The sequence below is a fragment of the Sparus aurata genome, chromosome 23 (genome assembly GCF_900880675.1).
Source record: "Sparus aurata chromosome 23, fSpaAur1.1, whole genome shotgun sequence".
Taxonomy (NCBI): Eukaryota; Metazoa; Chordata; class Actinopteri; order Spariformes; family Sparidae; genus Sparus; species Sparus aurata.
In genome coordinates this window covers 9496959-9523345 of record NC_044209.1, presented here as the reverse complement: position 1 = coordinate 9523345, position 26387 = coordinate 9496959, and the positions used below count along the sequence as shown (strand labels likewise).

General features: G+C 44.7%; 1 protein-coding gene across 1 annotated transcript in view; it reads right to left on the bottom strand.

Annotated features, from left to right (window-relative positions):
* The window catches only part of pvalb6 (parvalbumin 6), a 49668-nt gene extending 23507 nt beyond the window's left edge, over nucleotides 1–26161 (bottom strand). Inside the window, exon 1 of the mRNA XM_030408962.1 lies at nucleotides 25890–26161. The gene's annotated coding sequence lies outside the window, so the exon portion shown is untranslated. The remainder of the gene's footprint in view (nucleotides 1–25889) is intronic.
* Between the last annotated feature and the right edge of the window lie 226 nt (nucleotides 26162–26387).

The window sequence follows — 26387 nt, the reverse complement described above, 5'->3', positions numbered from 1 at the left end:
ACAAACGTACACTTCGGCATACATACATGTAACCATCCTCCCACTTTCAGATGCAAACACCTACACAGATTGGCCAACATATATGTACACACGACCAGCACACACACGTGTATTCTAACACGGAGAAAAGAAGCGCTCGACCTTGAAGTTTTCTGCGTTCTGCGTGGGGTGTGAGCAGTAAAGTGTATCGAATTCCAACAAATCACTAGTGTCAGGCAATAAAAAAGAGAAAATCTCTGTAGATTATTCCCCCCCGTAAATCCTCCCAAGCTTGAATCACATCAGCGGCACATGGCCACATCTGCACATTACGATAATAACCAGCAACGACTGTCTGTCACAGGCGGCCTGACGTTCATGTGTTGCCTTTGGTTTAATCCAAGGGCAACTTGGTGTCACCATGCTGCTAAATGCTGCACATTATAAAAACATTAGAGCGATAATAAGGCCAAAAACAGCACCTGCTGTGCACTCTCATCCTGCAGATGTGGCACTTTATTTGCTCTTTATGGACAGTGTACGTTTAAGAGTCATTCATAAGTGGATGGTCCTTAACACACATTATCCTAACTGGTGTGCACAGCCAGCCGCATTGCAGTTAAGATCTAATTTAAGTCAAGGACTCGCTCGGGTGAAGGATTCTTGTGGACAACACTGCAAGTCTGCAAAGCGCAAAGGAGGAACCTTAATCATTATACCCATCAATCAATTAGACAACAAATTGAAGCCATTAGTGTACATTAGATAAGGCTAGTGTATGTGTCGGTATGGATCCCAATGCTTTTCTTGGCCTCTCCTCTGATTGGCTTACCCTGATATTCTTACCCTAACCCCAAACCAATCTATGTCCTCAAGCCTAAATCTCACCAACCCAACTAACCAAGGCAGCCAATCAGAGGCAGAGTAGGCGGGTCCTAACATGAGAAGCAGTGGGATCTGTAATCACGCTTTGTGAGTGTGTGTATGTGTGCACTTGTGTCTCTAGTTTAACCTTGTGCTCATCTATTTACGTTGGTGATGAATGCACATGATGAATGGTCATGTCTTCAGCGTATGTTAATTGGTGTTGCTGTGAATGTTTGTTGATTAATTTTCACTTTTTACAGATTTGTATTGTGGCAATCCCCACTTAAGGGTAATTGTCTGTAATTTATACATGTTTAACAATCTACATGTACACTTTTTGTACGTGGAGGCTACATGAGAGTGTGCATTTATTATACTGAACGTGACTTAGATCAGAGAAAGTATGAAGAGCTTTTAAGTCGCCCTTTGAAACACTATTTTCCATTGTAAAAGTGCATATACTTTAGATAATTTGGATTATATCACTGTGAAGGACGGCAGTAATGGTGGTTTGGTCGGACAACATACAGCCAGATACCCAATAAGGGTGTCAGGATAAGCCTCGTTCACGGCTAAACCACTGGTGAAAGCAACTCAACAGCAACGGTGATAACAAAAGTTAGAGTACAAGAGTACAATCAGTTATAAAGGTAAGTAGTGAGCCTTTACAACAATAAATTCACTGAAAACATAGCACATCATTTAGTTGATGTCCTAAGCTAGTTAGGCTACTAGCCTTCTGTGCCTACGTTTAGGCTAAGGCCACGTAACTTCCATTTGCTGTACCAAAAAAACGCCAAATTCTGAATCAACCAACTGGAGGCTGCTGACGTCGATAAACACAGCTACAGCTTTATTTAGCTTAGCAAGATGTTAGCTAATTCAGAGTGGTTAAATCAGAACTTTACAGTGTTTTTCAGATGTTTTTCAGAGTCGTTCTACAAACTGGAGCTTTCTCTTATTTGAGAAAATAAGCCCTCACTGATTTACAGCAAATGGCGTGGCAAAAAAAATGGAAACACGTATCTGCGGCATCACAATACAACTGCTGACACCAAAGTGGCGGTACATTTGAATCAACACTATTTCACAAAAAAATACGCATTATAACCTTCACCAAAATATAACTGATTGCAGGAAAGTTGTATTAGATGGAAATATTTTAGCCTTGGCGAGTTCACCTAATAAACTGAGTGTGTCCATGTGCGCTGGGTGAGGACACGAGAGAGACACCATAATTAAGTCAAGTTAATGCACTGGCATCTTGTGTGCATCGATCCACTCCCTGCTAGTGTCCCACAGCGGCACGACTTGTTAGGCTTATTAAGTGCAAACCTACAACCACATGATCCGATTAGATAAAAAAGCATTCACTCAACCTGCACACTGAGCCATCGGTGCTGTCCTCGCATGCAGCAGTGGCCAAATGAAGTCAAATGATGGGGGGAAAAAAATTATGTTCTGAGGAGCGCACAAATGGAAAGCTTTCTTATCTTTTTGTAACGAGAAAATGTCACACCGTGTTTCATTTTATGCCCGGGAAAAAACAGAAATTGGTTTCATTTTAATTCCTGGATTGAAATGAGTTCATCCACAACAAGCTGCATTGCTGCTCTATGGAGGAGATAGTAGTTATAATTTAGCAGTCTGGGTGGGGTGTCGCCAAGCTCTAGAGAAAACTCTGCATCATTCATGACCTCTTGGGAAACAGATGTGATTAATCATTCGAAGAATGGCTTGCTCTCCCTATTCCCTCAGCAGAGATACATGAAAGTCTCCATTCACCAAGACTGCAGCGAGGAGTCTCACCTGTATTATCTTGGATGTAATCATGTAAGCTGACAAATATGATGTCAAATATTAACTAAATGCTAAATTACAATGAAATAGTGATTCCAGAGTGTATGGAGCTACATGGTCTGATGTTGCTGTGTATTGGTTTTGTCCATGAAAGAAAATCAAAATGAATGTCACCACATGGCCATCATTGAAACTGGCCAATCAGGCTTTTTATAATTTCATAGCTTCGCAACTCGGAAGAAAAGGCCGGAAACATACACATTTTGGGAGAAGTTACCCTTTCAAACATATTTAACCCTAACCCAAGTTTGTGAAAGGGTTTATTTTAACCCAAAACCTGTTTTCCTAAACCTAACAAAATATTTTTGTAGCCGAAACCTAACCAAATTTATGACTGAAAGTAGCATAATAATAAGCATATATAATAGGTTTGAGTCAGGATACTAACCACAGTTAGAAAATTGTGGTTCAGGTTAAAATCACTACATTACTTCTCTTTCTTCCCTCACAGATTCACCTATGCTATCTGATTAACACGGTTACATAATGTATGTGATGTAACTTCAGTATATCAGAACGTGTAAAAGAACTCACTGTTGACTTCTGGTTTCACACGGGACGCGGTCTCCTGAATTAAAGTCCTTTCCTTGTTTAACCGAAACACCTGTCCCCAACCTCCTCTGTATAGGAACTTTCCCATCTTTATACTACTTCTCAAACGTAAATATGGGTTGTGATAGGCCGCCTTCAGTTTCAACCCATATGATGTGTTTTCAGATTAGGACAAGCTCAAAAGTCCCTGCACAACAGGTCGGCCAATGGGCACTTTAAATATGAATACAGTGAGATGTTGGATTGAAATATAATTACACACTGATTAAAAATTAATTGGATGAGAGGAAGATGAGAGGAGAGCAAGAAGAAAGAAAGGGAAGAGAAGGGTTGTTTAAGACAACTGTTTTGTCAGAGCTCCTCTGTGGAAAGGAGAAAGAGCATCCAGCAGCCTCAGGATTCAATTTCACCTTCTTTCTTGTTTTTTTTCTCTTCCATGCTTTCATGCGTAGCTTGCTTTGGATCAAACAGACTCCTCCAACTGTGACTTTGTTTGCCCCTGGCTTACCCTTTGGCCTGTTCATCCCTCTACACACACAAACACGCACACATATATACACACGCGCTCCCATCCTCTGGTACTTGTCACATTAGGTTGGCGACTCAGTTATTGTACATTGACATTAACCTCTCCGACCTGCTACCTGCATCACTACAATAATACGTATGGAGCGCACACAAGTAGAACAAACAGGGAGTGAGATCACGGCGCTGATGTGCATTCAATCTGGCTTCCATCAGCCTCGGGGAAATGTTGCATAATGTACTGTATATTATATATGTTTCCAGCAGGATGGTGGTCCAATTAAGTGTTCATGTGGGCATGAACGCATGTATACAGTAGGTCGACACGTGACTCCAGCTATGTGAGTGGGATTTGTTAGTGCTCTGGTTCAACCACAGTGTCATGCCCGTGTGTGTGTGTGTGTGTGTGTGTGAGTGTGTGAGTGTGATGCATCTTTCATGTGTAGGCTGAACAGTGATCACAGTCCATGTATTGGAATCCATTACTCTATAACCTCAAGTGCAACGATAATGCAGGAGTGAGTAAGTCGGCAGGGTAACAAACATCCCGCTGCAGCCCTTCCCCATGGCCATCGGGCAGTGAGTGTTTGTGTGTTTGTGTGTGTGTGAAGAAAAGAAGTGTAAGGGTGTGTTCACAAACTCACAGAGCTCCTGAGAATGAATCATGATCAATACCTTGACCTTTGCTGTTTCCACCTGAAGGGTATCTGCTGCACCCAAAGTAGTCAGCGCTCGGTGGGCCGCCTCAAAACTCAAACGCCTCGCCACTACTGCACACACGTTCACACACTCTATGTGTTTGCGTATGTATGTGTGTGTGTGTGTGTGTGTGTGTGTGTGTGTGTGTGTGCACAAGCATAAGGCTGCAGGCAATACTGTACTTCCTACATATTGAGCAGCACACCAAAGACTCTTAACCCTGGAAGAGATGAAGGGAGTGCAGATCCGATAAGACGATAAGTGAAAGGGAAGGAGGGCGGGAAACAAAGGGAGCGAACGGCAGAAAGAGGAGGAGAAGAAGTGTTGGAGTCGGAGTGATTCCCTCTGATCACCAGGCTTCGGTTTATCATTCATTCAGCGGCGGTTTCCCCCTCTTCCCTGCATGCTTAGCAGCATTATCAGCAGCTGCCAGGAGTTAGGTCACACACACTCTCTTAAATCACATCACCCGCACACACACACACACACACACACACACCCAGAGACGGACTCACACAAGAGGATTTGGTTTATAGTAGTTGTTGAAACCGGGGTCTGCCAATAAGAGCTCCTGACATGGAATCAGAGGTGACAGATGAGGCAGGTGAGGAGGGGAGCAGGGAGGCGGGGGGAGGGAGAGACAAGGAGACAGACATCGGGAGTAATCAGGAGAGGCAGGTGATGCCGGAGAGGGAGGAAGCGGGGCACAGGCGATGGGAGATGAGACATGAGAGTCGAGAGTGGGAAGGTGGAGGTGAGAGAGAAAATGTAAGAGGACTGATGTCCCCTCGCTCAGCGGGGAGAGGGATTACAGTGCAGCGAGGAGACACATGGCGGCCCTCTCACATTCCATCACTCGCTCTTCTTTTTAGCCACATCGCTCCAGGGATGGATATGCTGGCCGATCGGCGGACAACTTTCAGACTGACACATCTCAACGACTATTGGGACTGTCATGAAATACGCGACAGACGTTCGTGCTTCTCTCAGGACGAAGTGCAGTAACCGGATGATCCCATGTCTTTTTAAGTAGCGCCAACGCCAGGTCACAACTTTTAACTGGATTGAAGGTTGTGTTTATGACTGAACACGTGCAACAGTCCCATCAGCCTCCGCTGCACTTTTTGATGATTGCTAAGTAGATAATTGCTAATGTTGGCATGTTAGTGTGCATTTTTTGGTGCGTTGCATTTATCCCGCTCCTGATCTGAGCCAGTGCCTCGGTCAAGACTGACTGACCCGAGAATTAACCTATTGTGTATGTGCGTTTGATGCCGATGGAGTACACGGACTCAAACGTGAAGAAAATGCGTTAACTCTGCACGGAAATAAAGCGGGATCCCCAGCAGGATTTGACCCCAGGACTTTGAGGACCTTGCTCTAAGGCAAGAGTGTTAACCACTGCTCGCTCGCGCCGCCAGGAATGTTAATGTTTCAGATGGAAAAACATAAACATTCCTGTCTAACATGCATGTTACCATTGTCATTGTGAGCGTTTTTAACCTGAACCATGTTTCCAATGTTTCCGTGTCTAAATGACCGATGGTGACAAAACATTGATTTACTGTCGAGTTTATTGACCATAAAATGACTGTTTCTGCAAATGGACTCTGGTAGGATCTTATTGTTTTAAAAGATTTATTTCTGTAGCGACCCCTTCCATGATGTTGTCAGTTTAACGATCTGAGCCAAAAATATGCACTGTCTTTTCAGACACTTTAAAACTGTACAATTTAGTTTTTGTTTTCCTGTCACTTGTCTCCTTTAAATGGATTTTTCTTTGAAACTTATCCTCGGTCTTTCTTCTTCTTCCATGTCATCCCATACCCCCCCAACATCTGGTGGTAGAAGGCCTCAGGAATGTGTTCTTTCTTTCTTTCTTTCTTTCTTTCTTTCTGACTTTCTTTCTTTCTGTCTTTCTTTCTTTCTTTCTTTCTTCCCTCCTTGGAACAACATCTGTCTCTCTCTCTCACAGGTGGGCACAGCCAGCTGTCAGTTTCATCAGCGTACTTGACGGGTTTCTCATTTCTCTCATTTCATCATCAGGCCGCTCTCTATTCAGGTGAGACGAGACGAGATCAGATGCTGTGCCTCGACGGGCAGGTGGTTCTGTGCATCTCAAGTAGCTCCCGGATGCTTTCGAAGTCGAGCAAATACCGCCGAACGGTCAAGTCTCTGATGTCGGCGGCGGTCGCGTTAGCCCCTTCTAGCTAATTGTTTCAAGTCATCTAATACACAAAATGTGTTTTACGCTAAAAAATCAAAGTCGAAGAGAGCGCACTTCCTCTGGATTTACATGAATTTTGAGGCTCTCTTTGTTTTCATGACTGAATAAACCGAACAAACAAACTGCTCTTAAAGGACAACACGGTTTCGTACTGTTTTACCTTGTTTATATGTGGCGGACCCTGCCACCTTTCTAGCTTCAAACAACGTTCTGGGGACTTAATTTTCCTCTGAGAACAGCTTGTTGAACAATTATGGTAAAAATGAATATTTGTATTATTGCCTCATTGATATTGTTGTTTGAATTTCAAAAACTACATAGCACCCCTTTAACGTTGACCTCATCTTCAACACAGTAGTTGTTTCCTTTCACACCAAAGTAAAAGAATCTACCTGAAGAGAAAACCTTTTTACGGACGACTCTTCACGGGCTCCGGATTAGACAGTAATTACACATTGCGTCAGCCCGTCTCTGCCAACTACACAATTTAAAAGATGCTTTCTGGGGTGAGTGAGTTTGTGAGGGAGGGAGGGAGGGAGGGAGGAAGGAGGGGGAGTGTCCTTGGAAAACTTTTATCCATTTAATGCCAGAATGACGTTCAGGTACCTCCAAAGCACTGCTCTGATATCACACATCGGGCGCTGCAGCCAGACCGTCCAGCGGAGCGAGAGCGCTGGACGCAGTGAGGCTTTCCGACGCGCTCTTTGTCTCGTGTCTTAATTCAATCCTCCATTCTCGTTTTTTATTCCATTTGTTTCCCCCTTTTCTTATAATTTCACCAGCCCTCATTCATCTCCTTGGTGGCTCCCCTCCGTCCACTCGAAGCCGCAGAGACAATATGTCCCCACAACCCAAATTAACACCCTCATCTGTCTCGCTGCCTCTCCATCCATCTCTCCCCCCCCCACCCTCTCATTTGGCTGTCCTCCTCTCAGCCTCACTCTCTCTCTCTCTCTTCTTCCCTCTCCTTGTATTAATTTCATCCACATCTACGAGTTTGCCCCCATCACCACCACCACCTCTCTTCTCCTGGCACTCTCCTTTGCATCCCCCATTCTCTCACCCCTAAATCCGCCATCCAATCCCCCTCCTTCCCCCCCGCCGTCCTCCCTTTTATCTCACTTCCTCAATTCCTGCATCCGTCCACCCCTCTGGCAGGATCATTTGGCCGCGGCAGAAGGGCTCTCGTACTCCAGGTGTGGTGCTTTGAATGATGACCACAGGAGGACCGGGAAATGGCTTGAGCGCACACACACACACACACAAATGAACACACAAAAAGCAGCCATCATTGCACCAACCTCTCTGTGCTCAGCATTTCCCCCTCTTTATCTCTTTCTTTCCTCTCTTTCCAGGAAAGCTATGTCATGTTTTGCCAGTCGGCCTCGGCTAAAACGCCTGATTTAGACTAAAGTGTTTGCCGCACTGGGCCTAATAGATGGGATTATGTAATATTAACGACATAAAGTTAGCAAGGTAATGTTTTACATGAATACACACACAAACACACAACCAGAGACACACGAACGAGCGCGGTCCAACCACGTGACTAATGTGTTTTCCATGCCATCTCTCCGTCCACCGGGTCCTCTGCCAAGCCATTACCGTCCCCTTCCTCCCCCTCCTCTCCCTCCCCCCTCTTCCCTCTCCTTCCAAATGGATTAATTCATCTAGCCGATTAAACAGACAGCAGCATCAATAGTTTCCAAGGCTGCACTATCATAATTTTGCCTCCGGGCTCAATGAGGTGTAAAAATGGCTATTAGAACTTGTTGGGTGTTACAGAAGAATCACTGTGTCTGAATGGGAGTTTTCTGAATGGCGGTAATCTTTCACGGTGGAAATCAGTGGGTCGCTCACAAACTGCCGAGAAGAGTTTCCGAATTAATTAATTTTCCTTATTGGTTTTTGTGTGACGCTGACTTGAGGGGCAGATTTATGCGGTTTCGGCATTTATCACAAAATGGAAATGGCTTCATCGTTAATAATTACAAAAGGTTTTGAAACAATGCAGTTGCAATGAATCAAATATCTCATTCATGCAGCAGAGCCTTTACTCCAAACAGCCTCTCTTTGCCAAGTTTATAAGGTGGCCTAACATGATATTATTTGGTATACATGAGGAAACCACACTTAACCAGATGCGTGAGACGGCTCTCTTTCCGTCGTTTCATGTGTCTGCAGTGGCATTTTTCTTCTATGTGCAGACACCAGTGTAATGAAACCATGCCTGAATGAAAAGAAACATTAAGTCGAGCCTCTCCGGTTGCTCCACCAAGCAGAGAGGAGAGTGGGTTTAGAATTTACTGCAGAGACAGTGGAGAGGGCCATCTTCGAGGGAACAATGCTGGAAAATGAGACACTTCAAAAGTAACTCTCATCATGGGAACCAATGACGCTACGAATGCCACTGACATTACACCAGCAGAAATAAATAGAACCTCTATGTTAGCTTTATAATATGGCTCCCTGCTGCACTGGATTAATGTGGACAATCTCGCGACCCATCTACTGTTGTGTGACGAAGATTTAGCCTCCGGGGACAACAGGCGAGAGATATCCAGATAACAGGCATCCGGGCAATGACTTCTTCTTCAGGTGTGGCAGTCCGATTAGCAAGTAGCCACGAGAGAAAAAGCTGTTTTGATTATTTATATTCATTATTTATATGTAGCAGAGATATCTACTGAAGCTAGCATGCTAACCTGGCCTGTCCTGGTCCAAAACTATGGTGCTAGTTGTGTAAACACTTACACACAGTGTAAACACTTACACAACCCTGGTCCCGGAGTTCCCATTCAGAACTGCTAACTGCACAGCTAACTGAGCTAACTGGTTAAGGGCAGCTACAGCTGTAGCTGTAGACAATTGTAGTTGAGAATCTTCAAAACATTTACTAAAATTAATCACAGAAGAAAAAGTGAAGGAATAATGATTTTGACCTTATGATGTCTATGTGCTACGTTGCAATGATTTCTCCTTAAGTTAGCATGCTAACCATGCTGGTCCAAAACGCTCATGCTAGCAGTAGCTTTAACCACTTCCTTGGGGCCCGAGCTGACTAGCTAGCTAGGTCAGGGCAGCTACAGTTAGCAGGAGTAAGCAGTCACTATAGTGATATGCTGCCCAATAATGGTTCTGAGTAAGAATTTGACTGGTGGCTAAGTCTTACGTATAGCACCTTTAATACCTGGATAATTTGTGGGACTTTCCAACTTGTTGTTCCCTTCTCATATCCAACACTCAGTCAGTCTCGACTGGCCTGCCCACACACATTTTAAGCCCTCGGTTTATATTCTAATTTACTTGGTGGAGCGGTCGAGAAGGCTGTGAATGATGTGCTGCACTGTTGATGGTAAAGTCTCAGCAACTCCTCAAAGTAGATCGTAAAAATGTTTTCACAGAGTTGGTTTTAATTCATCTTTTGTACTCACTTTACCCTTCTCAGGGTCGCAAGGCGGGGCTGGAGCCGAGCCCGGCATGGGCTGGGCGAGAGGCAGATGATTCTGGACAGGTCGCCAGTCCATCACCCGGCTGACACATACAGTGAATGACTGACAAAACACCTACCAGCCATTTAGAGTGATTCATCCAACCTGCCTGTTAAAGCCTCTCTGACACAGCCAAGCCAAGGTACAACATGTTCATACCACTTAGAGATCTCACTACACAAACGAATGCTTCTGAGTTGAATTTGAGCATGTTGAGAACAGGACGTGGTAGAACTCATCTGATTCAGATGACACACGTGATCTTGTCTTTTGACTGCTAAATATCTCTTTTTAAAGTGTTGCATGTGATCGGCGTCGCCGTCCTGCAGGCTGCACGTCAGTCGAGGCGTTCTCCCCTCCTCTTTCTCTTCACTGCGCCGCCTCATCCATTTTTACTGCCTCCTTCTCCTGTTTTATTCTTCAGCATTGCAGGACATAGAGCCCGGAGGCCGGGGTGCTGCCATCACACACACACACACACACTTGCAAACATCCACCCACCCACGCACTCACGCATCCATGCATCCTTAAAGAGCAGGTACAGCACACACACAAATGCAAAAACTCTACACAACACACTTGTGAGTGATACGACTGCTGGACATGGCAGCGACAGGAAGAGGCAAAACGCCCTCATGGAATTCATTTGAACGGGAAACAAGTCCTTAAAGCCAATGTCACGCACACCGGGGCATTACTTCTAGAAATTGCGTCACAAATAGAGTTTTTCTTTGATGAATTCATTCAGGAGAAAGACTTAAAGGGGCACTGCGTAGTTTTGGTGAAAAAATTCAAACTCAGAACTGCTTTTTTTTCTTTTTACCATACACGTAAATGAATAAACAAACCTTTCCCTGAGGACAATAATGTCCCCAGAAACACTGTATGAAGCTAGAAAGGTGGCAGGGTCCGCCACATATAAACAGAGTTAAGCAGTACGAAACTGTGTTGTCCTTTTAAGGGTTAGTTTGTTTATTCATGTTGTTCAGTCGTGAAAATGAAGAGTTTGTTCATTTACGTTGTTGTTTGAGTTTATTTATTGAGTGAAACTACATAGTGCACCTTTACATGGTGAAACCAGGCAGAAAAGCATCGAAGTGTAACTTTAACCTGCGACTGCACCGAGATCCACACTTTACCGCTCAGAGTTACACGGCGCTATAGGAACCTCTAACTACTGTTATTTGTCACTGGAGGTGCAGCGTTTTAGTTTACTGTGGTGTCTTGTGTGAAGGCTATTGTGCGTGTGTGTGTGTCTCCCCTCTTGAAAAATACTGCAGTCTTCGTCATGCCTGGCTGGCTCGAAGCACCGTGATGTAAGGGCCTATTTTTTTCCCCGGCTGCTTTAAAGTGATGGAGTGCAGTTGGGCTGAGCTTTGTTTAGTGAAAAACACTGAATCAAACGAGACAGATGTCGATCTGTGTGTGTGTGTGTGTGTGTGTGTGTGTGTGTGTGTGTGTGTGTGCGTGCATGTGCGTGTGGGAGTGAGTTTGTGTGTGGGAGCACCGGGGGCAACGCAACACAAAAACGGTTTGAGTCCTCTGTAAACGGGGGCAGAGGGAGTCATCACCGTCACACGTCTTTGTTTTTGACTCACACGCCTCTTGGAGAAAGTGGACCACACGTGCATAAAACATGAAGCGTCTGCGATCACCGCTCCCCCGGCACCGGCGCTCTCCTCCCTCTCGTTCGTTCCTCCCGGTTCCGCTTTGTTCCCTCTAATGTGGTTGCTCCGTCTTGCTTCTCCGCCAGCCGCCCCACGCAGCGGCCCATCCTGAGTGAAGCACTGACAGTGTTTACTCTTCCATCCAGCGGACAGAGCGAGGGATCCTATGGGCTGAGTGGCAGACAGGCCCGTTTGTGCTGATTTTAATGAGGGTTGATGGACTCCGAGGTCTGAGTCACTGCATAATGTCCGCGAGGGGAAGCAGGACAACCTTGCCTAGTAAAGAGTAACGGCTCACTTGCCACGGTCGGTACATCACAGGTGTCGTCCTTGTCAGGAGGGAACGGCCTCTTTTTAGTGTCCTGCTCAAAGGCACTCGAGGCAGATGCTTGTTCACTCAGATAAAACAGTCTTTCCACCCTCTGTGTCATACTGACGCCCTTAGCGCCTGACGAGGGGTAGACTGGTCACAAACAAGCTTCTTCAGGTTCAGTCTGTGGTCACTGAAAGGCTAATTTGGATCATGAAAGTTAATTTGTCCAATTAATTTTCCGCCTCAGGATGTTGTGGAGATCACCGATGAATCGAACCAGTTATCTTTCATTCACAAGAGCGCTCCAGACTTGACACGGATGATGTCATCAGGCAGACAGACGCTGCTGAGTTGCGTCATAGGAAACACGGGATCCAATTTGTTTTGCCGCTCGATCCGTACCAGGGGGTCACTGGTGGACCACCCCACGTCCCAAATTCCGACTTGGCTCTCCGAAAATGGAAGAACGACTTCCCAGTTCAGGAAGTGGCGCATGAATGTAGAATGAAGATTGGATCACATACCATACTTCCAAGACCATAAATCAAATGTATGTCTTAGGTGTCTGTGGCGGAGATCCCCATCAAATATAAATCAGGCTCCCGCTACATTTGGCCAGAGGCAATGTTTCCTGAATATAAAGCGTTGGCCAAGGAAAAATATCTGCATTGACATCACAAGATGAAGTCAGGCAAACGATAAGAAGTTTGGGAAGGTGCGACCCAAACTCAGAGAGCAGGGAAGGACTCAAAAGTTTTGAACTGCATGCCAAAGATGCTTCCTACCTTGTCTAGAATTCAAATAAAAGTTTTTATTACAATTTCTTGAAGTGTTGCTGCATATTGATGCCACAAATGGCACCAATAGACATCTCATGTCCACCAAGAGGTAAAAAGAAAAGTTTGGTTCCCATTCTGAAGTGTGAACCTCTCACAGCACACTTCTCGTTGCCCTTCGTTTCAGAGCCAGAGCCTGTCTGATGTACCCTGTGAGAGCGGACTGTACCGATGTGTCGTATCATCTTACGGGGAACTGTCAAAGCTCCACTGATCAATATTTCTGATCTGAACATGGAATCTAACGTCTCGCTGTAATGTGAAAGGGTCACTCGTGCTGCCAATCCCGCGGTGAGTCGACACCCCACACTGCAGCACTGAGCCGCTCTTACAGGAGAGAGAGCGCGTCGTATCATCGAGCAGCTAAATGAACCGCGTCTTTGAAGACTACTCCGCGGCGCGTTCTGTATCGAACACACACACACACACACACACACACACACACACACACATCTCAAGTGAACTCTTTGTAAGTCTTCTCCCTCTTACTGTATCTTCCATTCATCTCTGCATATTCTCTCCTACTCTGTGTGTCTATCCATCCCCACCACTCTTTGTTTTCCCATCTATTTGTCTGTAGAGCGGCTTTACCCCCTCTATTGTTGCCTCTGTTTTCTCTTCGGCGGGACACATTCACTCCCCGTCTCCCATTCTGCTCTGGCCTACAGCATTATAGGCTACCCAAAAGAAGAAAGGGGAAAGCACAATTTGTATTCTGGACCACGTCTGTGATGCGGGAGGAAAAAGGAAAGGGGGGAAAAAAGGGTGGGGAAGGCAGCGAGGGGAGGAGGGGTTGTTAAAGTCGCAGTTTAAGGACTGGTTAAATACATTGGAACGTAAAGTCAGGTGTCTCTGGGATTTTCTCTTACATCGTCAGCCGATTTGTTTCTCCTTAAGGAGGGAAGTTTGACCTTGAGTCAACATACAAAATACACTCGTGCGATGGGAGGTTTCTTCACCACACTGTATATCTACACTCTATATCATAATAATGACTCTCATTTGTGCTGCTGCCTGCAATTAGGCATTCATCTCGTAGAGTACTATCAATCCATCTCATTTTATGCATCATTACTCAAGCGGTCTGTATATTGAGACATGACTTTTCTGCACTGCGCCTCAGTTTGCTGGTGGTTCTTCAGGATTCTCCAAATATAGACTCACAGTGTTTCCTCGCAGTTGGATAATGATGCCCGGAGCGGGGACGGCAATTCGCACAACTCAAGTGCCTCGTTGATACACTTTTTTTTTTTCGAGCGCCGGTGGCGTGGTTTGTGTACACGCATTTCGGATCTGTGTCCGCGCGAGCGAACAACACCGGCCCCGCACGCATGAGTGTGCACACGAATGCCAATCTGTGCCAGTATGTGCGTGTTGCCCTGTATCCCTAACCCCGGCAGTGGTGCCTGGTCAGCAGCAGCAGCAGCAGCAGCTGACACCCTCTTGTCACTGACAGCAACTCCTGCAGTGCTTAGAGAAAGCGAGAGACGGAGGGTGGAGAGGGGGGTGTAGCTCTACATTGACCTTGCAGCAGAAAAGCCTAACAGTTACAGCAGTAGTAGCACACTCTCGACTGCTCATACACAAAGACACCGGAGGAGCATTCACCACACACAAACACACACACATACACGCACACATTCTCCAGCTCTCATGTTCATCCTGACACTCGGCCCACACTTTAGTGCTCAGGACTCGCCTCAGGCCTGTTTGCCTCGGCCGGGTCTTCTCACAAAGCAGGAGAAAGCGAGCAGGATGGAAAATGGGTGGAGGGCAGGGGGCTCGGGGATGGAATATGCACATTCATATAAGTGAAGAAATGTGCAGTCATTCATAAAGCCACAAAAGACAGAGACAGTGTTAGTGAGTTATAGCTTCAGGGGGGAGACGTGAATAGAGATGCACACAGAGAGAGAGAGAGTCCTGCACCTTTTCATGGTGTATACACTTACACGCATGTGTAGAGACACATATAAGGACATGAGAACAAAACCTTGACCTCCGTATGAAAACAGCCTCTTGTAATGTAAGGTACAGCACACATACATGCAGCCCCTCGACAAAAGTCGCTGTAAAAGTCTTGTCTCATAGACGTGCGATATGAAAGCAAAAATAGCCTCATCATAGCGTCATCTGTCTCCAATCTATTCCCTCTCACCGATGATAACACAGGCCTCAGCCCGGCGTCACCAGATTAAATGTGACACTGGAGTGAATGGGTCTGGTGCAAGAGTGCAATATGGGATAAACACTGTCGCTGAGTGTTGCTTCTGCCGCCGCCTTTTGTTTATCGCGCTCGATCAGATCGCTGAGAGGAATTCTGAATGAAAACCTCACACTATTTAAAACCCGTGAGATGGAGTTTTTTATTGCTCACAAGCCTCAGAGAAATACTATGCAAGTTCGATCACGCCTTGTCTTCGCTGTGTTCCACAGAGATGTGCAGCCTTAGTCCTCCGTATTGATCTGTGACATTGAGACAAAATGTTTACTCTGCAACCCCACAGGTCTGGTCTGTAATCACAAATGCACACCGCCAACCGACATTTAGATTTTGGTCAGGTATCCGAGGGCATCCAGGGACATCAAATTAAATCCAGTCCGGGGGCGGTAGATTCCTCTTCAAACAACAAAAACTACCATGTTGAGAGATAATTACAGTATGCAAATGACTATCGCCAAAAAAATGTTGACAATGCGTGATATCAAAAATGGGTTTAACTTTAATGCTGCAGGATTAAAAATGACGATGGCACTCGATAGAGGGTAAACCTCCACCAAAACCCAGCAGTCCCATTTAATTCCATCAAGCCTGATCCAATGGCAAACTCGAGAGCCAGGAATCACTCTAAACTTTGAACCACCCATAACTGCCCAAACACTGACATATACTTGATTTTTTTTATTATTATTATTTCATCAAGATCCATCAATTATTTCCTGAGAGATTCAAGAAAATGTCAAAAAAGAAAAAAACACTCTGCCTCGAAAGTGACAAAGAATTATCGGATCTTTATCTGGATCAGCACCAAAGTTAATGGGGTCAGTTTTGGGCTGGGACCCATCCACCGTCCAAGTTTTGTGGGAATCCATTCAGCAGTTTTTGTGTAATCCTGCCAACAAACCAACAAACCAACAAACGGACACGGATGAAAACGTAACCTCTTTAAAGGAGGTAACAATCAATCAAAACTTTATTGCAGACTTTATTGCAGACAGTATTGTGTGATGAAATACAAAACAAACAAACAAATTACATCCCTTGGTTTGTGTCAGTTCACTCCAATGGGTCTGAAGACTACAAGATTAAAAGAGGAAAACATCTGGAGGGGTGGAGTTCGAAAGAAGTGAGCTCACCAGCTCCCTGTTGAGCTGCTAGCCTTAAGTAGAGATGAGTGGCAGGCTTACTCATCTCTACTTTAGGCGGGGGGCTCAAGACTACGTTAGCCGCTACTAGCATAATGCGCCCGAATCTCCGACCAAACTGTTTGTGGCTCGCTTGCATTGTGGGTAATTTAGGCACCAAGTTTTGACAAGGAAGACAAATCTGTAGAATTAAAAGAATATGATAATGTCTGGTGATCTTCTCTTATCCGGCTGTATCAATCCCGTCTTTATCGTTGTGTCATGATTTGGTAACCTGTCTGTGAAAAACCCCCAAAAAACTCCAATGGTTTGTAAACCTCTCGGTGAAGAGCCAAATTATACAGAAATGTCTTGCAGTCCTCAACAAAGTTAGCACGGAATGATGCACTTAACCCGTGCATGATACTTTAAGCTTTAGAGTGAGTATGGGAGGGAGTGTGAGGTGTAAAACCACGGAGTCGTGACCTTCTTAGAGCTCTAATACTCCCATACTATTTTTGATCCGCTGATTTTTGTATGTCCTTCGAGTCTCTATCGCGGTGATGTGTCGTTTTAGTGCTGAATTGTCAAACTGCCCTCATACTAATGCTAACCTTGATCTTTTATACGAGTGCAATGCTGAAATGGTTGAGTATAATTTATTTTCCTCCAGACTCCTTTCTTTCATACAGCGCGTTATATGCGCAAATATTTTGCCTCATTTATAAAATATACCTCACATGAGCAGACTTTGCCTGGTCGCTCATTTAAATCCGTCCGCCCCTCAGCAGTGATAGAGTCGAGGGACGGAATGAGCGAGGCAGGCGGAGAGACGGGAAAGTTTTGAAGCTTTTCTGTTGGGAATGTTTCTGCTTAAAGCTGAGCAGCAAAGCAGGCGATAATGCAGCGATTGAGGCAGGGGAAGAGAGAGTATGGGTGTTGGGATAAGGATTGCGGATTAAATTAAACGTAGAGTCAGGGAAATGAAGGTCAGACGAAAAGGGGAGCGCTGTAACAGGAAGCGATAAATGGAAGGAGAAGTTCCCCGCAGCTGTCCTGGCTTTTGTTCCTGAGGGCCGGGATGTGGCCCGGGACGTGACATTCAAAGGGGATTGATGGATATTGTTCACAACGAATGCCGCCGCGCGAGGCCGAAGCTACGGCTCATCTCGCCTAATCTCTGCAACCGAGATGAGCTGTCGTTCACTTCAGGGGGCTGATAATGCAATTCCAGCTGACCATTGACAGTTCGTTGCTCCACATTAGCCCTGAGCTGTAGAGGAGGGATAACTGTACTTTGCATTTAGGGCAGCAGGCCTTCAACGCAGATTTCCCTTTCCCCACTTGTTCTCTTGTGTTGCGCTGGGAGCCAAGAAGTTTTCACTCACTTTGTATAATCCTTTTTGAAAATTTTAGATGCGGAACAGGAACGGGGGGAGCAGGTAAAGAATTTAAAGTGGGAAATTTCTTTTGCGGATTTGAACTTTTAAGGACACAACTCAGGTCCTATGATTAGAAGCGGGGAAGGGATGCAGCCGTATTGAGTCTCCTTTCATGGACATTTCTCTGACGGTCACACAGGCAACTTGTTTATTTCTAACAAGAGGTATGCCATGATGATTTCTAACGTGTGTTATCACTTAGTGCCAAATAAAGTAACTGATTTCCTGTGCGCTCAGTCTGGACTTGAGCGAGTGTGTTTGCTCTGTGCTGCTCAGTAGTGTCACTTCACACTGCCCCTTTTAATAATCGCCACGGTCTCAGATGTGAGTCACGCCGATTCTGAACCGCCCGTGGGAAGAATAAACATTGAGTGCTGTTGTCACTGCCTTTTTCTCTCCGACAGTTGTCTCTCAATTCGTCTGCCTGGACCCCTTTGACTCGAGTCACACTGCCTGACACAAAATGCACAGATTTGATTGGCTGATGGCGTCACACGTCAGTGGTTAACGATGCACGCGATTGGCCTGTGAGTTCCCTTTGCCGCCTGTGCCGCAAAGAATAGAAAAGCTGATAATTAACAATTTGATATTGTTACACTGTTGGGTAATTTATGTTTTGAATGACGAGTGTCTGTATCAACTCTGTTGTTATCTAAGAGTTATTTTGTGAAGTGCTATTTCATTTTAGTTTAACCTGAACATTATAAAACCAGCTGAAAGTTTGTTGCTTAAATCAAGAAAAAATGAAAGAAGAATTTGTATCTCTTGTGTCATCGTGTTACCTTCTCATCGTATGTGATTTAGTCGACATTTTTTATGTCATGTGTTTTTGTTGTATTTTATTGTATTCTATACACTTTTGTCATTTGTTTACTTAAGTTTTTATTGAAATTTTTAGTTTGTTAAATATATTAAAACAACTTGACTTGACTGACACTAGCATGATGTTGCACAACATGACGTGGAACAAAATCATATTCGTCGACCACGTAAACGTTTAACCTCAAGATTGGTGCAATTCACTGCTTAAGAGCCGATGTAAGTCTATATATACACTTTGACTTTGGTCCCTGAAGACGGAGGCTTTAAGTGGCTTTGTCAAATTAGGTCACATCATCAGCCTGTTTAATTTTCCATTTCTAAAAAAAAAAGCGGACCGAGCTCTAAAATAAGAAAAGTCTCAATCCAGTTTCGCTCGCTCTCTATCCCACCTGACCACGGGTTCGTTAATGATCTCATTTAGGAGGTGTTTTTTTTTTTTTTAATTGGAAGCGGGCTGACTGCCATTGCACCGGGCTGACCTCTGCGGCAGTCTAAAGTTAGTCTCGACTTTTTTAACCTCGCTAAAAATACCCGCGCTTGTGTCACCGCTGTCCACAGAGACACACCCGACCCTTCAAACAGCGAGAACAACCTTTGGACCCGAGTTCTCCCATAAGGAAAAAAAGTACTTTGCTTGAAGAACACTTGAAAAAAAAGTCAGTTTCCATGTGTGTTTTATGGCATAACTTCAATGTATGATGCATGAGAACGATGGACGCAGAGGAGGTGAGGTGAGAAAGCTTTGACCAAGAGGAAGCACACATGAGCTGCACAGTTAAACCCAGGTAATGCAGTTTATCCGCCATGAGGCAGCATAACACCGGAGACCCTTCCATTCATTGTGATTATGTGCAACACCTTCACATGACCTCACAGAGTCCAGCTGAGCACCGTCTGGCAGAACACACCGTGCACCGCCGCAATCCCATCGCTTATCCAAATATTAGCTAAACCTCAACATCTGATGTTTCGATAGATGCTGTTCACTTCACGCTCATAATTCCTTATTAGCGGCCGGTGGCTCGCTTCCAGCATGGGGCCACCCACACAAACGATGACCCGCGTGCACGTACACGCGCAAACCTTGCACAATTGTCCGCAGTCACACACGCATTATAATAAGCCCCAAACCGGCAGCGCTGGGCACGCTTTTTCAATGACCGTCCTGCGTATCAGCGAGACCGCCGAGCTCTCGTCCAGATGCCAGCCACCTCACACAACATCTGTCCTTGACCTTGGGGACGAGGACTCAAAAAAGCCCACGTGCCTATTGTGGCCTTCTGTCTGGACCCATTAAGATATCATTATTTTATCGTGTGTGTGTGTGTAGATGTTATTGTGTGGTCGGTGGAAGGAATTCATGTCATCCGTGACCTGCCCCGCATCGGGTACACAGTTTGTCTTCCTTGTGCACCGGTATAAGTATCAGCTTGCATCTGCCGGACAAGGTTGGCTGACCCGCGGCATTACAGCATGTCATGGTGTTTTGTGTTCGCCGCCGAGCCCGTTGAGCAAATGCAGTACAAACTTCACCAGTCGAGCTGCACAAGATGAACGCTGTTTCTTCTCGCCCACCAAGTTCCCACTCTCCTCCCCCTCTTTTCTTGAAACTCAGCAAAAAGAAAAGTTAGACATCTTCCTCTTCCTCATTCTCTTTTATCAGTATCTGCGTTTTAATTAACGCCTCCTAACAAGGGCCCCGAACACTGGGTTAATTGTGCTTTTCATGACAAAATCAGCGCAAATGCAAATTGTCTCTGAGCGACCTCTGCGCCGTGGCTGGGAACGGTGTTTTAATTACCCAGACAACCTCTTAAGTGGTGGAGGAACAGTGGTGGCGAGGTGACCATATGCTCAGCAGTCGCAACTTATCTTGCGGTTATACATCAGCCCGCAGGTGGAGGAGGACGTGAGGAGGAACGAAGGGGGGATTAATGCTGACGACAGACTTATACAAAAAAGAGGAAAAGGAGGGGAATGGACAGACGGGAGAGAAGAGGAAAAAGATGATGATGATGATAATGTTAAAAGAATTCAAGGTCAAGAGGATGTAAAGTAATGCACCATAGAAGAGGTGTTTCCACTTCCCAGGGTGCATCTTTCCGCACCGTGCTTCCCTCTGATTACACGCAATTAACTGACGCTCTCTCACCAACAATAAGAGGCCCGCACAAACAGCCGCCCCTCCAGCCTTCCCAATAAAATGGCATTTCCGTCACCAGTCCACCTACTGACTTCCATCGTACTCACTCACATTCACATTCTCCATACAACAGTGAGCAGCAGAGGAGAGGAAATATACAACCAGAGGGCAGTTGTCAATGCAAGACAAAGGATGGGCTACCCAAGAATACACAGAAATACACACATGGATGCCTACACACAACCACTAGTAGGGATTTTATTCATTGCGTGTGGCCTGAATGCAGTTTTGCACGATGACATAAAGGCTTTTAACAGATGGTCATTTCTTTAGCACATTTCCGGAAATCTTCCAGCTCGATCCAGCTTAACTTCTACTGATCTTGCCATTTTCCCCAACTTGATTCATGATTATAAAATCGTATTTGTTGGTATAAAGTAAATCAAAAAAGGTAATTTTGGGGAGAATCCAAAATTGGACTGATCCACTGAAGTGACAGAAATGGGCGAGAATACAAATGATTTAAAAATGTACTTGAGTTTACCGACCTGCAGAAGACAGACACTAGTTGGAAATTAAAATAGAAATGTATTAAAGATAAAAACAGCTATTTACTGTCTCCTTATTGGTAAAAATTATAATTTAAAATTACGTATCGGGCTAATTTTACATACATTTTCATAATTTCCTTAACTGTATTAATTATGTGCGTATTTTCAAAAACATTTCAAATACGTTACTTGCGAATAACCACCTGCTTATCATGAAATAAGTGTAACCTGGTTTTCCGTTTACACCTGCTCAAAACACTTTAACACTAGCACTAGCTAACATGCTAAAGTCAAATCCTGAACATGGGAAATGTTAAATAAATAACAACACGCTCATCTCGCCGGCCAGTTTGAGCATCGCGAACATGTTCGCATGCCAAGGTTGAAGTATAACGATACAGCCTCACTGAGGAGCTAGCATGACTCGGCGATCTGTCTTGTCTTATATTAAGAGTACTTATACAACAGTCGGGAAAGTACAGTGAAAAAATGAATAATATTGGTAACAGCTAATTAACTATCATGCTTATTCTGGCCTGTAAATGTTTGTGCCCATCAAGGTATTTGCAGAAAAACCAGCTCCGAGTCAACTTGGAGCGCTTTAGCAGCTTGTAGTATGCAAGTCATGAGCCCTAACAAGCAAACCCTTAAAGGAAGTGAGATTATTCTCTGTTCAGGATGGCATTAGTTCACTACATCTTTATACATCAAATAGTTTGCTGTAATATTATTTTATTATTATGTTCAAAAATCTCATAAAGCTGAAATCGGTGATTCTGGGAAAACATTGGGTTGGTTTGCTGACCTCCAAATGAGCCTCAAAAATCGACTGTCTTCCTCCAGAAACACATTCTTCACCTTTAATGCCATTAGAAAGAACAAGAAATTGAATCAGTTGGGATTTAAATTTTTTTTTTTTTATCACACCACATTATAGCTAATTATATTTTAAATGATTTCACGATTTTAGAGTGGTTTTTCATTTGTAGTCACATTAAAGGAGATATCTGCATGCCTCATTAATGGTAATCATTAAGTGGAAGGACTCTGTCACACATTAAAACACTCTCATTGAAGCACGCCTTCTTTGGATGATTCATCTCACTATTGATGAAATCAGGAGCCGTTAAATGGCGGTATACACAATAGAACAGTGTATCACCTCCTATATGTAATGTTGAGGGAGAAGGCACTGCTGTATCTAGTACTTTAGTAGAAAAAACCCAAAGAGTCCAGAGTTATTTCTTCTTTCACTCCCAGCCCCCAGTTTGTTATTTTCCCTTAGAACTGACAGGTCACAGGAACCTCGAACCAGTATTTAGAGACACTTAGCACCAACTGGACCACATATTGCCAACACACACACTGGCAGGCTCAGTGAACCAACTATTCTGACTGTAATAGTATTTGAACACCTTTCCCAGTCCACCTGCCCCAATTCCACTGACACCGGTCTGAAGTTTCTCCTACACTGATTCTCTGTGCTTCCCTTAACACCGTCAGCACTGCACAGCTCTACACACACGCATCACTTTTTTTATTTCCCTCCCTCACTTCTACTTTTCCTTCCACCTGTCTGTCCCTCTTCTTGTCTTATTTTCCCAGTGCATAACCATTTTTCTATCTTTCTCCCCCACACAGATGTCCTGAAGCCACTTTGTGAGGTCTTCTCCCCCAGGAGCGTTATATCACACCTGGGTATTTCACACCTCACAGAGCTCCATGCTCATTAAATTACTGAATTCCCAAGGAATAAGGAGGCAATATACCATGCATCACGCCTGACTTTTATATCTAATGGAGAAGTGGTGATAAAGTTTATGGGAATATATAATGTGTAGGTCTAAGAGTGGAAAGCGTAGGGGGCTGGGGTGAATGCCCAGAAGAGTGTGCAGATGGTTAAAGTACAGCATCCTGCTTGTTGGCAAGAAGATGAGCTTTTTTTGTGCAGTAATGGCTATTTATGTACGTACGTTATTCTTGTCCCACCCTTGCCCTCTCAGTCTTCCTCTTTGTCTTCTGTCTCTGACACTTGATTTCTCCATTTAGTTATCTACAAAACATGCTTGGGGTGTACCTCATGGATCTATTCTGGGTCCTTTTGTATTCCCTTTTCATGTGCTTTTCAACGCTTTGTCAATATATTCTTTTCTGTTTATGCAGATGATTCACCATTATATCTTTACGTCAATCCGATTGATACTTACAGTTTGGCTGCCATAATGGCAAGATTCAGAAAATTATATTTTAAGTTAGCCTGAAAAATAGATTTTAACATGCTTACCCTTTGTCATTATATTGTTTTGTGTATATGCAGATGATACCCAGTTAGTCTTGATTCAAACCAGAATGTTGAAAACCAAGTGCCAGGGAGTAGTCAGTCTTGATTTTATCAGCTGAGAAATATCTCTAAAGTAAAACCCATTTCTCTCTGCTGTTATTCAGTTATTGAAGATCACTCAGTAAAAACAAACTAAATCATGTCATCATTCTGTTTGACCCAATGCAGATGCTTACATTTTAGCTGGAAGAAAAAAACACAGAACCCAACTTTTAGCCAACCAATCACTTCAAGAATGCAGTTTGAAATTCTATAATTCACTTGTGAGGTATTAAATGGAGCTACATCTCCATTTGATTGCTCATACAAGGGTACGATGTAGGTCAGTACTAAAAAAGCTCTACTTGCCATTCCTTTAGTCTAAATTTGAAAAGAAGGGCTACCATGCATTGGATTGATGGATTGATGGATGGATGATCCTGCCTTTGTAATATATTCAAACTTGTTAATAAATGGCCTTGCATTTCATTTATTTTATTGATTATTTAATTTCATCTATCAGGTTTACTTTTTAGCCATGCTATTGGCACTGTCCATTAGTCAGCCTGCCATTTTGGTCAAGACTAGAATATCTCATCAGCTAGTAGGTGGGTTGCCCACTGTGGTACCTTTCCAGGTCATAATGAATGGATCATACAGCTGGTGCCCTTTTTTATTGTCCTCACCCCTTCAACACCCTGAGTCCACTACTGCAGACAATAACGGTCTGTGGATTCCTTCTGATTTTGGGTGTCCCGCCACTTTTATACTATTGCCACATTGACATTGACATTTCCTGTTCAGAAAAAAATATCTTGATCACTTTTAGATCGACTGTCTTGAACTTTGCCACAGATATTTAAGGTACCTGGAGTACCAAGAGGTCAAAGTTTTCACTTATTTGGGAAATATTTCGTCATCTACTTCCAGCTACACTCTATCAAATTACAGCCTTCTTCTCTACCTTTTCTCTTTTTCTCTCTACATTGCGACCTGGGAAGGTGTCCAAAGTTACCCATCCTCCTCTTCCTCCTCCCCACTTCATCACCTCCCCTGTCCTCCAAGCTTAACACACCAACAGCCCCCCACCCACCCCGCTACCGCACAAATGTCACTTTCTAATTGGCCGGCGTTGACGAGTCAGGATACCATTGCTGTTTGGACAGCTGTTAATCTCGGCGGGTTGGCAGCAAGATAGTGGCGGTGGCAGGGCAAGGGATGACAATCTGGACCAGCGCTGAGAATGACGCAATAAGGGAGAAAGAGTTCGGGGGGGGGGGGAATAAAGAAGTTTGTGTGTGGTGCAGAACCACCAGTCCGTACAAACATCTGTCTGTCACTGTGACATTATGTCGAGCCAATGATAAAAAATGAATCCCCAGTTTAAAATGCAGTGGACATGTCTCACCGGCTCTACATTCCTGCACAGTATGGGCTGTTTAACACAGGTAATGTTCATGTACAAGACGAACACCCTGCAGCTTCATTCAAGCATCTGCTCCGAAAGCCTCAGCATCACCCGCACAGGGATGTAATGGGTTTTCTCCCCCTCTACCACCTCCCTCCCTCCTGCTCCATCTTTCCCTCTTTTTATTTCACACACATACACACACACAATGAAGTACACACAGACACACAGTGCTCAGGGAACCAATCACCATCGCCTGTTTTCAGGTCCTGTTTGTGAATGGGATTTCTACGGGAGAGGAGGAGGTAGAGGAGGAGGAGGGGGGAGGCAGGCACCGCTGCATTTGTAGGCATGAAGAGAAACACCACCATCCCCATCGTCATCCCATCACTCTGCTAAAATATTTCGCTCACTTTCTGCCGGCTGCTCCCTCCACTTAATTTTTCATGTTTCCCGTTTGTTTTTTCTCACGTCCTCGTTTCCATTTTTGCCGCTCTTTCCATCTCCTTGAACTCTGTCTGACTCTTTTTTTTTTTTTGTCTTTTTTTTGATGCAGCAGTCACAATCGACTGACTGCATCAGAATTGCCCCTCTTTTTCCGTGCTTTTCTTTCACTTTTCCCCCTCTGACACGCTGTCATCGTCCTCACCCGGTGCTTTTTGCCTCTTTTGTGTCTTTTCACTCTCTTGTCATGCCACTGCAGAACAGCTGTCTTCCACCACTACATCTTTTTGTCCCCTTGTTTCCCTTCTTTTCACCGGTCATCCCGTCTGCCTCCCAAAGCAGTGCTTGATGCAGGTGAATGACCATGACACACACACACACACACTGTAGACACTTACCTCCAGTGACAGAGTCTTCGTCCCGAGTGCTTCTGAATCCTCAGTGGATGAAGGAAGAGCGGGCGAGCCTGCAAGCTTCTGGCGGCCGAAGAGAAGTCGAGGACAGAAAGAGACAGAAAGAGGGAGGAAGACAGATAAAAGACAAGAGTGAGAGGTATAAAGAGAGAGAGAGAGAGAGAGAGAAAGTGGACGAGAGCAGGCAGGCTGCGCGAAGAGGAGGAGGGTGCTCCGGCTGGCTGGAGGTGAGATGAAGGAGAGAAAGAGAGAGGGAGGGAGAGATAAAGGATGAGGGAGGGAGAGAGCGAGGGTGCGCTGGATTGGGATAGGAGGGGATTGTGTGATGTTTGAGAGGAGGAGGAGGGATTGCAGGGAATAGAGAAAGAGGAAAGTTGGACAGAGGAGGAAGGGAGGAAGAGTCAGGATGCAGAGGCGGAGAAGGGAGAGAGGGAGAAGGGTGATAGTTGAAAAAGGACATAGAAGCAGGTGTGTTCATGTTGT